This window comes from Diorhabda sublineata, chromosome 9 (assembly GCF_026230105.1).
Source record: "Diorhabda sublineata isolate icDioSubl1.1 chromosome 9, icDioSubl1.1, whole genome shotgun sequence".
Lineage (NCBI taxonomy): Eukaryota > Metazoa > Arthropoda > Insecta > Coleoptera > Chrysomelidae > Diorhabda > Diorhabda sublineata.
The window spans coordinates 24,076,508-24,090,250 of NC_079482.1; the positions used below are offsets into that span (position 1 = coordinate 24,076,508).

General features: G+C 29.6%; 1 protein-coding gene across 7 annotated transcripts in view; it reads left to right on the forward strand.

Annotated features, from left to right (window-relative positions):
* The window catches only part of LOC130448898 (protein muscleblind), a 584,866-nt gene extending 571,239 nt beyond the window's left edge, over positions 1 to 13,627 (forward strand). For all 7 annotated transcript variants that reach the window (XR_008910395.1, XR_008910391.1, XR_008910392.1 and 4 more), the window contains one exon: positions 841 to 13,627. The gene's annotated coding sequence lies outside the window, so the exon portion shown is untranslated. The remainder of the gene's footprint in view (positions 1 to 840) is intronic.
* The last annotated feature ends 116 nt before the right edge of the window (positions 13,628 to 13,743 follow it).

The following is a 13,743-nucleotide window of genomic DNA, read 5'->3' on the forward strand; positions in this document are numbered from 1 at the left end:
GCTAAACTTGAACGCAACAGCGGAAATTAATTTCCGAAACACTAAGTATTCTAAATTTTGTGAATTGCTTATCCTCTATATTTATTTCTTAACATAATAAAACAAAAAAACAATAAAAGAGCAACCGATCTACCCGAAAAAATCAAGAAATGCTAGCACGCATACATAAGAAAAAGTCGATTGTTTATCCCACGGCCGTCATTTTAACGTAGATCAGCTGTTCTATTAGATTGTCTAATTCGTTACAACCTAACTTCAAGCGTATAACGAATTCTTCTTCTTTTACTTTATTTATGTGATGGAAAGTTTAATTTCTAACATTGTCACACACCAAGTTTTTGTTGTTAAATATTATTCATACGTTGGCGCCATCTTTGGGACTATAAATATAAAATTATAAAAAGTATATCATATATATATATATATATATATATATATATATATATATATATATATATATATATATATATATAATTATGTATAAGTATATTTAAAAATTATTCACAGTACATTTTTAGTACAATAAAAAAATCATAAATAAAAAGATTTTGATCCTATGATATAAGTACACTTTGACGATCCTAGATGATGGTAGTAGGGATTAGTACGATCCCTCAAGCAGATATACTTGACTACTATTGTCAGTTCTATTGTGTCTGTTAGAAGAGCACATTCTCATTTTAACTTCGTGCTTCTCGTACGTTTCTCGACATTCACTGCTGTATTTACCAAACTGTAATTTCATTACAGATTCTCAATTCAATGTTTGAAGTGACAATGAACTTAATAAAGATGAGTTTCGTTTTAATATTTTGACAATAATGTTTTTGATTTCAACAGGAGAGGGTGTGGAAGTCATAGATCAGCGAGTGGCTGTATGCCGTGACGCTGCAAAGGGACAGTGCTGTCGGTCCGCCTGTAAATACTACCACATCCCTATAGCGCTGCCACCTGCACCTGTCATGGCCGCCCTGGCCTCTTATCTGCAGCACTAACAACGACGAAACGATTCCTTATTTATCACAATGTTTATATAGAAACTTTTTATTACCAATATTATATATCTAAAACAAAGTCATGTAATGACAAAAAAATAATTTTTATGTTATTGTTTCGTTTTTATTTTTTGGTTTTCAAAACTTTAGAATAGTAATACAAAAAAAAATTCAATGAAATTATACATGGATGAGTGAGTGAGTGATATTTTATAATTCTGATTTTTCTCTGTTGGACGTTTATCTCGACCAGACTCACTGGCCTACAAGAGGCATTATAAATGTTTTTATCATTATAACTTATAGGTTATAGTAAAAGAGTTTTTTCCTCGAATACACATATGTATTAATTTTTTTTTTAATAAACAAACGGATTGTTATCGATTACTAACTTCTAAGAGTACACTATTGCTGTTAAGTTTTGCTATGTGTAAAATATTTTTTTAAAACCAAACATTTCGAAATTTCTGTGAGATAAAAGAATGTCCATTTCATAAAAATAAAACTCTTGTTTAATATACGAGGGATGTTCGTACAGATACACCAGAAATTTATTATCCACCTTTCTTAAACACTTGCTAGACATAGACTTCAGATACCAAAAAAAAAAATAATAGTTCCTAGGATTGAGGTCGAGACAGTACGAAGGAAGGTTCTAAATGTCCTAGCAGAAGCTCGTGCCATGTTCAAACGATTCAACCCATCTGTTATGTTTTGTGCTGATCAGAAAAAAGTTGAGACACTCTATATATGTGGAAATTCCTTCATCGTTTTATTAAGTTCTTTTTTGGAAATGTTTAAGATTTTCAGATAAGAATTAAGATACCACAAATTACAGTGAAACTTGTGGAATTGCGAATTGCATTAAGTCCTTCTTGGAAATGTCAAATTCATCTTTTAACAGTTTTTCCATACACAAAAACAGATTGAATTGCACAAGAGGTGAGATTCTGTATCAACTCATCCAACATCGAGCTTGATGCAGAGTGACTTCTGTCACAAAGGATAATAGATGCCTACTTTACGAATATACCTCGTATTATTTCATGAAAGAATGTATGTATATATTACATAAAATGTTAAAGATCAATTTTTTTATAGATTGGTTTGATACGATGTTTAAAAAAAGACAATCTCGTTGAAAGTTGACATAATAAATACCGTTTAGAAACCACTTTAAGTAATTTATATATTGAATGCATAGAAATTGCCGAGTATATCAAATGGATTTTGAAAAAGTGTGTTTCTAGTACAGTAGTCTGGTTGAAATATACCAAAAATATTTGTAGAAAATAATTTAGGAACCAGTAAGTAGAATATACTCTAGGGTAGTGGAAAATATTGTCGAACAGGGAGATATGCGGAGTATCTTCATTTATTCCAATGTGATTGTTATCACTGTGTTATTAAGTAAACTTTGTTTAATTTTTTGTATATTTGCTGTGATTTTTAATGGTGTTGGATGATATATATTCTAAAATATTAACAATTTATATTATGGGTAAAACTCCCTTATGGTTATTAAATCACACCTTAATAAGCACAATAATTACCCCATCCTGTATATCGAATCGTAATTTATCATCCAAAGTTCAACATTGTTCACAACGAAATGTCCATATGACACAAAAAATATATTTCTTCAATATTCAATGAAGACTGATACTTGAAAAGTGTTTTATATATGGTTGGTTTAATACATAAGGGCTCTAGTATTCTAAGTAATTTAAGTGCCCTTCAATATGGTTAAATACTCAGAGTTAAATTAGACTTACATTGTAGGAGTTTTACAAATTTGTTTCTACTAAAAATCAGCATAATTTCCTCTACAATTAGTGGTATAAACTCAGTTTAATTTAAAACTATATTTTACCAGTAAATGCATTCAGAATATTTTAATATTTAAACTAAACATTAAAACACTCCAATTTATATGGAATTAAAGCTTTGGAAAACTCGTTTTGGAAAAATGTGCTGCTGCAACTAGTATATTTAATTATATTGAATCGCACTTTATTTCTGAATGCGTTCTTATAAATGAGAAAAGATATAAGTAATTTTCTTAAACATGAAATATCAAATATTAATAAACTTGTCTTGTTGAAAATATTTTCTGATGTTTCTGATATGGGGATGTAGAGAAACAAAACGGATTGCTACATTAATGTTATCAAAATAATATAATATTGCTAATACTAAATGATAAAAAAATATTAATATCATATATCAGTTATATTTTTGGAAATAAGTTATGGATTAATACAAGTAAACCAGATGCTAATGTTAAGAACATTGGCCCACATTTTTAATTGAAGCTACTTTTTCTTCACACAAATATCAGAATTCGCCTTCTAAATCGAATAAGAAGGAACAACTTAAACCTACTTATATCAAATTCTTGTTCAAAAAAACGAAACTAAAATAAATACAAATACTACGTTTAGCTATTACCATGGTAAAACAATTTTTGTGTTATTTGCGTCACCACCACATCATAGTGGTACGTATGGTACTAATGACCAAGTGACTCTCAATCTATTTAAGAATTTTCGTCACTTTTAGGTCTTAGATAATAGACAAATCATCAGGCATCAAGATCTTTCTTTGTTACAAATGCCATGAACAAATTCCTAAACATTACTTCCAGCAGTTCAAGGAAGAAGCGAAAGAAAGGTATCCTTCATAGTGTCAAATAATACATCTTGTTATAAAAAAGGCATATACCATGTTTTGTCCACAATAAAACTGTCTAAACTTAAAAATGCATCTCCTCCATTGAATGCAGATGAGATTTAAATATTTAGTGAAGCAACAGAAAAAAATTAGGTAACAAATATTTGTACTATCGATAAATATCGATAGTACCGACTATCGATAGTTTCATATCACTACTTGTCAAATTTTCTTCTTCTTGTTGAAATTAGAAAGCCCATATTCATGAATTATATAAATTCGTTGTATTTACACTGTATATTTACTGGTACTGAACAAGTAATAGGATTATATTTTATTGTTTGGAACCATTGAAAATTTAGAAATAAAAACCTATATCCTGTTTTGAAAACGTACCATAATAGATGACAATTGACAGTTTAGAGGATCATAGGATATAGAACAGATAGATAAAATTTATTAGTACTGCTTTCTAGTACTATAAATCGCTCAAATTAATATAAAACAAATAAAAGTTATTATTTACCGAAATTAACCATAATATAACCTTCAAATACCAATGGATGCTGTAGATTCTTTTTACAAGCAAAAAATTTGTCATGTGACAGTATTGACATGTTGACATTGACATGACATTTATTTGACAACGGCTAGCAAACCATTTTGTTTTCCTATATCCGTATTGAACAAATTGGAACGCGGTAAATTTGAAACGTTTAATCCAGAATGTTAAGTAATTTATTTTTATTGTACTTATCAAAATTTAATATGAATATGAAACTTTTAGTTATAATGTATCAAAAACTTCAAAAATGTACAGTTTCGAGATTTTGTCAGTATTGTGGATATTAATGTCGTAAAATGTAATTTTAACAAATAACTATAAAAAAATGTCAAGCTAATATACAAAAATGTAATATTTCAAATCCGTTTGTTGATATAAAAATATATCTGGAGTTATAAGAACGTGTTCAGCTCTGCCTACATGGTTTTTTGACAGGAGCAATGACATCGTGAACCATGGGCTAATGATATAGATTGGTCTAGTCAAAAATCGTTGTGTGAGTCTGAACGATTAACTCGATATCTCCCAATCAAGTGCCACTATCACAACGGTTATAACTAAAAAAAAAAAAATATTAAAACTAACAAGATAATGTTCCTTGGACAAAATAAAAAGCATTTAATATTGTAAACTTACATGCGATACGGTCTGGTATTAAAGGGCGAGATGTTGTACCGATTGTGAGATCGGGTGGTACGATAAAAAAAACTCTGATGTCAATTTGATTAATTTTTTCTCCAAATTTGTCCGTAATTCCAAATCACTATTCTTTTCTCATTCATAATTAATTAGAATCACTGTAAAAGACAATTCTGATAAAGGGAAACGTGTGAAATGCGCATAAGGAATTCTACACAACGGGTGGGAACCTGGCTTAACTATTTGTATTGATTCAGGTATCAATATAAATATTTAATTTAAATCGAATTGACATTTAGAATTAATTTGTGTATAGAATGGTGTTATGTAATATTATATATTGTAAATAGTTTTTAGGTTATAAACAAAAAACAAACTCGCATACAGAGTTAAATTTATTCGTCTTATTGATAGCGTTCAAAAATTATTAGGTATAAACTTTAAAAAAGAATTTGTTAATAATATAATATTGAGCATTGGTCCAAGTAATTCAAACAATATGATTTTATAAAATTTCACTTTTAAACACATTTCGTAATCTATTTTGGTAGTATTCAATTACTTAATTGATTGTAAAAGATACAATATATTAGTTCAAGAGAAGGGTTATTAAGCTCGATTTACACGCGACGATAAATCGTGACGATGTGATTTGTACAATTTATCATTACATTAAATTGAAAATCTTGAGATTAAGAGAGTTAGAAAAAATGAGGATTGGAACTACCGGTGCTTTTTGAAGAATTTACTCGAATAATATTGTAAAATGATTACATGGGTTGGGTATAACCTAAAACGGAATCTGCTATCTAGTTTGATACCCTCCTAGTGAACGTCCTTACAAAATCAGTCAAATCTCAGCAAATAAATGACTTACACGTTTCATCTTATCATTACGATTCACAGAAATCGATTCGAACTATATAATGGAATACTTTTCGATTGTTCTAATTAATTGATACAATTGAACGTATATGTGTGAAACCGGCTTTACGGATACCATTTTTCCGTTTTTTTAGTCATCGATTTCATCTTTTTAGTTTTATTTCCCTTTTGATATATAGTGAAAGTAAATTTATACTAATTTTTTAAAACTTTATCTTTCATACTTTTTCTTCTTTTTAATAATAAAGTCGTTCACGTCAACTTCAAATGTCAACAGATTACTAATATTGACATATATTCAACTAGAAATATTATTTATCTATTTATTTATTTACAAAACGTTACTATTACCAAATATACCGTTTAAAATGGATGATTTTAAACAAAAATTGATCAACTCCAAGAAAATCAACAAAATCTGGTATTTACAAATAATATTCAAAGATATAACAACGATCTCATTTTAAAGTATTTTGTGAATGCAGTTGATATTTACCAGTTAATTTATAATCTTTTTTCTACAATTATATAACTGAATTAATACTGAAATCAATATACAGGGTCATTTATAAAAGTTTTTGATGATTATTGCTATAAGGGTAATACGATAATTGGGCAAATACTTATAATATATATTTGACATTGTTGTCACGTTGTATATTGTTTTCTTTCATTGGCACACATTTTGAATAATTCTTGTCTAATATATAATAATCATAATAACTAATTATATATTATGAAAATATAAAAATAATAAGATTCTGACTCGATCACCTGATTTTGTCAACAATAAATTCCACAACGTATCAATACCATATGGTTGCCAACGTTTGAAATATAATTTCTCCAAAAGCATAGGCAATTACTTTATCTTTACATTGGATACTTAGATTTCGTTCAGTGGCTACAATTGTCATTTCAAATGTCAAAATTATTAACCAGTTGTCTAATTTACGTAGAAGATGCCCAGTTTTGAGATCCAATATAAGAAACTAAATACTTCCTAGCTTGAAATATGAAATGTATTATTCTAAATTAACAAATGTAACGATATAATGCACGATATACGCGAAATATTTGACATTTCGCCCTATGATGTACAACGCAAACTTTCTATCTAATTCCTAATGCTAGTGATTTGGATTATTTCGTCGGAAAACAAGGATATCTAAAAGTTTTTTTTTTTTTAGATGTATTGTATGAATGGCTTGGACCAATGTTTCCCTAGAGTCTTTCCCTTTAATACCAAGAAATAGAGTGAGAGCTTCCACATTATCAGAGCAAGGGTCTCTGCTTTGCTTATAGTGCATTTGCATCGGTTGCTAGATTAGCTCTTCTGTTGGGTTGTACAAATCGTTCATTGGTATTCACAGAAGAAGAAAATGGATTGTGAACGGCATCCATTTGGAAGTTTCCACTTTTCTTTGGATACCTGTGAAATCGCGTACCCTCTTGCAGTTTATACTGAACTTGCATTACTTGCAGAACGTACAGTGAGTACCTCATGGAAAAAGTCTAGTTTTTCAATGTGTCATTTTCAGAATTTCCTAAAGTTTTTTTGTAATGTCTTGTACGATCAAACGTAAACATAGTTTGCTCTTTCTCTAATGGTATAAATGGGTTTAGAAGTTGTTAAATTTATTGTTAAACTGGATTTTTGTTTCCTGTTGTAAGTTTTAAGGTACAATGGCGGCTGGACGATCTGTAAGAAATACAAGTTAGAAGGTGGTTCATGTTAATATACCCACTGCTATATTATTATTAGTCCATAAATAGCTTAACTTAGAATAATTTTTCCTAACATATAATATTATTATTGCATGTCCCTAGGATGAACGTTCACTTACTCTATACTTAACATAGATGTAGTTTAGCTGTTTCTTAGCATTTTTTTTATTTTCAAAGACCCTCATCATGCTTTTTTATACCTAATTATTTGCTTTTGCTTGATTTTTTGTTTATAAGATTTTTTGTTAGGTAAATTGAATAAAGGGAATGGAAGAGGAAGATATGTAAAAGAATATTTTGGCTTCCATTTTTTATCTAATAAAAAAAACTGTTTTCCTCTGATTGCCTTTGCGTTGTTTAGTTTCGTTTTACGGTTGTTGTTGATATATATATATATAAACATATATAACGTTTTATTTACAACTTTCGGTAATTTTACTATATTTTATCAAAACTATGGCTTTTTTATCTGCTACCGTCATCTAACGATTGTGACATAAGTTTCTTCAAGATCTCTATTTTCTCTATATCCACTTGGAGCGGAAAGATACGAATCGACCAATTCAGCCGAACGCCATTCGTACAAAATCGTACGAATGCCTACGTATTCGCCGATTACGATTAATCCACGTCAATAGCAATATCAAAAAGATGAAAAATATATGAGAAACGAAACAAATCACGTGATTTTTATCGGTGGTATCATTTTCAAATCGATTATGGTTACCATTTCACTTATTTTACATATGAATTTGTTTCTGTTCGATCGAAAACGGAAAGTAACAACATAGTCTCCAATCGAGTGACGTTTTTAAATCGCCTTACGAATTCATTCCGACAGTTTTCCGTTTCTAGTGGGAGACAGGCTTTAGTCACAATATTAAGACGGCCAGCTTTGCAACACACTGTTAATAGTCACTGTGAATTCATCAAAAACAAATTGAAGTTTGTTTTTTAAATTATAATGTAACTCAATTAAACAAATTTTTGATATATTAACCATATCAACTGCGAAATTTTGGGAAGGAATCATTTTTTTCGAAAAATCTGTTCCTTTTAACAGCCAATTCTAATTCTTCTACTATTTGGCTTCATGTGGAGTACAAACAAGGACTCTATCACAAGGAATAGGACAACTAGGACATTGACAAGAACAATGGTCATATTAAGTCTAGTTGATATATTTATTATTATATTTTACTATAAAGTGAGGTAATGTTGTGTAATTTGTGACGTCAGAATTCATGTAGGGTGGAGGTAGATACTTTTATTTTTTGTGGACGAGTCCTTACAGAATGAAACGTATAACCGAACTTTATAGCCAGGCAACACACAATACTGTTAACTAGTACATTAAAATGAGTTCCGTTACACAGATTAAAATTAATAATTACGTCGACTGTAGAACCATTTCTACTTTGTAAGGTAAATTGAGGACAATCGCTCAACAAAAGTTGATGACTCAAAAAGAACTGTACCGAGTTTAGTATTGATCATGAAATTGAAAACAGATGATTATACAAAAATATAAATATTGGTGAACAATCAAAAAAGAAGAAGAATCTGAAAAGTAATAGAGAATGGTAGATATTTTTCATTCGGCATATACGTTCAAATATATTTTTTTAATTTACCTTCCATAGGAAACCGCACTCAAAATAGTGTGGATAAGATGCAGATGAGCCATGTGGACAAATGTGGAAAAATTTGTATTGGATTGATAGAAAACTTTCCCAAGGGACTATTTCTTAGGTTATGATTGGTAATTGTACAATTAGTTGTTTGAATTTATACAAAACCATATATACATGTAGTAATATAGACAGCAGATATTGGAGAACAAAGACAACACACAGTAAATCAAATGATTATACTGGCACAGGAGAGGAAATGATGCAAGAAATGAGTAAATGGATAATAAACACATTTCTGAAGTCATAGATAGAATAACACAAAAATAAGAAGAAAAACAAGAAGCAAATATAGGTAATTGAAAGGCCCTGCATGAGTGGAAGCTTCCAAATAACTAATAGTGGAAAGACTTCTCAGAAAAATTTTATTCAGTTCCAAAGCAAATAATAAAATGCACTGTTGAGTACAACTAGACAAAATAAATGAGTCATTCGAACTCACGTGTTTATTACCCCATTAGAAATAGTAGGTTAGGAGCAGGACAAGTTTTAAGATTACATACAATAAAGTTTATACTATTATTGAGACATGTAAAGTTATAAAATTTTACTAATTTCAAAATAAATAGCTGAATGGGATGTAAAGACAACATCCGTACAATAATAATTTATTAATCGTCCTCTTATTTCAATTACGAACCTTCTATGGTTTTAGGATGAATTAACCAAACATTTCACAACCTATCACGATTATGATTGATTTAATTTTTATTTTTCTAGACTTTAGATAAAGATACAATCCTGAACTGGAACACATTTTGCTTTAAAACATTTTTTCACTCAAGAAATTCCATTGATAAATGATTTTTTTCATTTTTTTCCCAAGTGACAAAATGAATTTGTTGTTTTCTTCAAACGGAAGCAAGTTATTGGTTATACTGTGGAATTTACATCACATTCTGGTTAGTGATAATGGTTTCAGGAATTGATGACTGAAATATTATCTAACGAAATAATCATATATAAAATTATTTATGATTTCTTTCAATTTTTTCTTACTGTTCTTGGTATATACTTTTGTTTTGGTATACTGTAGTTTTGTTTTTGATGAAATGACAGTGACCCGTTAAAAGCACCATTGCAGCTTTCCAAAAGAATATATTGCTCAGCTTCGCCAGCTATTGCATAAATGCCTTAGCCTCCGCTGACATAAATTTCAGAACTAACAATCTTTTGCTTAGTTATTGTTGTATAAGTATTTCTAAGGCCCGTCAGTTGCCTTATTGTTTCTTTTATTCATAGTTTTTTTTTTTCGAAAAAAAAAATTCACTATATTTTTTTATATATTTATGTATTTTTTTTGTTAAAGTTTTGTTTGTTGTTGGGTAACTGACAATAATAGTTACATTGTGTGGTTTTTCTTACTCTTTAATCAGTGACCTAGATTTAGGTTTATGGGAAGATAACTTTTTTTGCTTACTAACTCAATCTTATATAATAGATGACTTTGTATAAATTCAAATTTAAGAAAATTGGGAATATCGTGGTAGATATTATTTTAAAAACAGTTTTTTCTAGCAATTGTTCAATTTTTACGCAAGCAAGTCGCTGGTTTCACTTGGAACCCTCCTCTTTTATCCGGTCTTGAGACCGGCTATGAAAGCATTGGGATACTCAGTCCAAATAGGGCAATCAAAGGCAGACTACCAGGAGCAAAGTCAGAATGTACAAGACCCATGGGAGATATGCAATAGAGACCAGAGCAGAGACTAAGATAAATAAGCACACACATTATTCGACCACAAGAGAAATTATGGAGGTATGTGACATCCAGGATGTAGTGATATGGACGAGAAATCGGCGAAGGGAATGGAGAGACCACGTGGAAAGAATGATAAGTTGGCAAATATTGCAAAGGAAGAAAAACCGAATACATCCCGACCACCAGAATGACAACGTACAAGATGGTATGAAAGCTGGTCTTCATTATCCCATCTGCAGTTAGGCAACCATTGATGCAAACATAGAACTAAGACTTGACGTACGATGATGAAAAAGAAGACAAATTCAAAAGAAATAATTACACTTTCAATATTTTGGAGAAAATGGTTTTCAATGTTTCATCATAGGACAATTTAAAAAAAAATATTTTATACAAACATAACCATACAAGAAAACTTTTTTTGTTAAGACGTGTCAAGACGTATTCTATCTCGTACTTCGATTAATTTCAGGAATCAAAAAGGAATAATGCCTTTATTCATAAAAAGAAAATCGTTTTAAGATGCAGAAAATATCTGAAAGAAAAAACAGAGGTGGAAGAGAGGATAGAAAAATATTATACAGACAAATTTACAAAATAGAGCTATAAACTTGAATTATTTAAATCTTGTTTACCATGTATTGCTTTTTCGTTCTTATGAATGTGAACCATTTCTAAAAATTCTTTTTTTCGTGTATTAGATTCCGTTTAGAGAATTTTTGAATCTTTATTACTGAATTTATGTTTTTTTTTGATATTTCATGGTTCGTTAGTCTATTTTCTAAATACTGAGATGTCTGCCCTATGTACACAGCGTGATAATTAGTATAAGCCTCTTAATATATAATATTACTTCTTTCGTTTTTTGATGTTTTGGATTTTAATTTAGTGAAATATTTGGAAAATGTATTATGTACTTTTTATGTACATTTTTCCTGGCATATATGAATAATATAAAGTACCTATCCAATAATTAGTGTATAGATGAGAAAGAATAGAAAATTTGTAATATTGGTAAGTGAGAAAAATGTCCCGCATAGAAGGCAATACAATATAAAATTATTTACCACATTATTTCCCATGAAAATATAGAAATCTCTCAATGTATCGACAATTAATAGTTCTCAGGTGTATATGTGGTATGATAATGAATCATTTTTTTGTCGAATATTGTTATAAAATAATCCTGTATAAGATATTGATAGTAAGCGTGAAAAAGTGTCTGTCCTTTAGATCCGAATAGTTGTTAATCCTGTATTTTTGAAGGTCTACCGATAAAATTACCTGAAATTAATGTAATTGAAGTGTGATTGTCGGTAAAGTGAGCCACGGATTAAATGAACTTTTAAAATTTTCCAGTAGTGATGGCGAAAGTTAAATTTTACACTATGGAGAATTTAATGATTAATATTTACAATACTTTTCATCGATTTTTTAAAATTATTTTTCTCGATAAAATCTATATAGTGTATAATAAAAAATTTACCATGACGTTACTTTTAACGATTACTTTGTATATATTTACGGTGGCTCATGATTATTTTTTTTTCTTTTCGTTTATCAACAACAATTTTGTGATATTTTTAGTAATGATTGTTATTTAAAAGTCACATCACAGATAAGCAAACGTTAGTTGTTTGCAGTAGCTCTGAGGGAAGACAAAAGCTCAGCTCTTTATATTTGCTGAGGCAGTTGTTTTCTTGCAGTTCTCTAAAAACGGTAACCTGGGGGTTCAAGTAAGCGTCCGTGTTGCGGTTACTGCGCTCTTATGGTTAGGTTAAATATACCGATTGCCTAACATTTCTAATTTTCTTTTCTTTTTTTTTTTTTAAATTATTCACTTCGGAATTAGGAAGTGATTTTTTCGTATTATGTTTCGAGATGATGAAACTAGAAGGAAAATCGAAATGTCGGGTAAGTCGGTGTTACTATTAGGAATTTACTCACAATAATCCTGTAAGAGGGCGAGGTTATTCAGAAGTAAGGAGAAGAACACGTGGCATAAAAATTGACAGATTATTTTTTGAAAAATATAAATATAATGTATAATATTGATATTTATGTAATGATCATTAAATGTAAAATATTAAGAGTGTATGCATGATATTTTGGACAAATACATATGATATTGGACAAATTTTCTCCTTATTGTTGAATTTACGACAGGCATATAGGACAAAGGGGATTTATTTTGTCTTCGGGGGCCATCTTGGAGGAAATATCACATTTCATTTATTTGTTAAAGTAAAGCGTTGATATTGAAAGTTGTTTATTCTTGTAATATTGTATAAAAATTTAAGGGTTTGTTTGGGATACATTCTACATGCCTGTCGTTCGGTTTGAGTGAACAAATTTGATAAAGTGTGTGATTAGTTTTAAGGATTTCGCCGATTATCCTTGCCTTTTTGATACTATTTTTTTCACCAATGAGTTGTGTTTTGATAATTTTTAACTTGTGCCATACACTATCGAATGATGTGTCTCATTCCAGTACTCTTTATATTTAATTATCGTTCAAAATTTTTTTTCTCCACTGTGTATTAAAATAGTCAAACATTTTGTCAAGTTGTAATGTTCACGTTATGTCTCATGGACATAATGAAGTCGATTGATATATTATTGTTTATTAATTAAATATAAGAATAAACTAATGATGTGATGATGATCAGTAGATCATACAAAGAGGTTTCAAGCCTCTCATTTTCTTGAGTATAGTAGAGTTAATAAACCAATATGTCAAATTTATAAATGTTTCTTTTTCGAACCTTACCATCCTCAATTTATCGACAAAGACACTAAAACGAGTGGATTTCAAATAAAGTTCCATACTCTACAACTACACCTTTGTCCTCATTGTCAACCTTA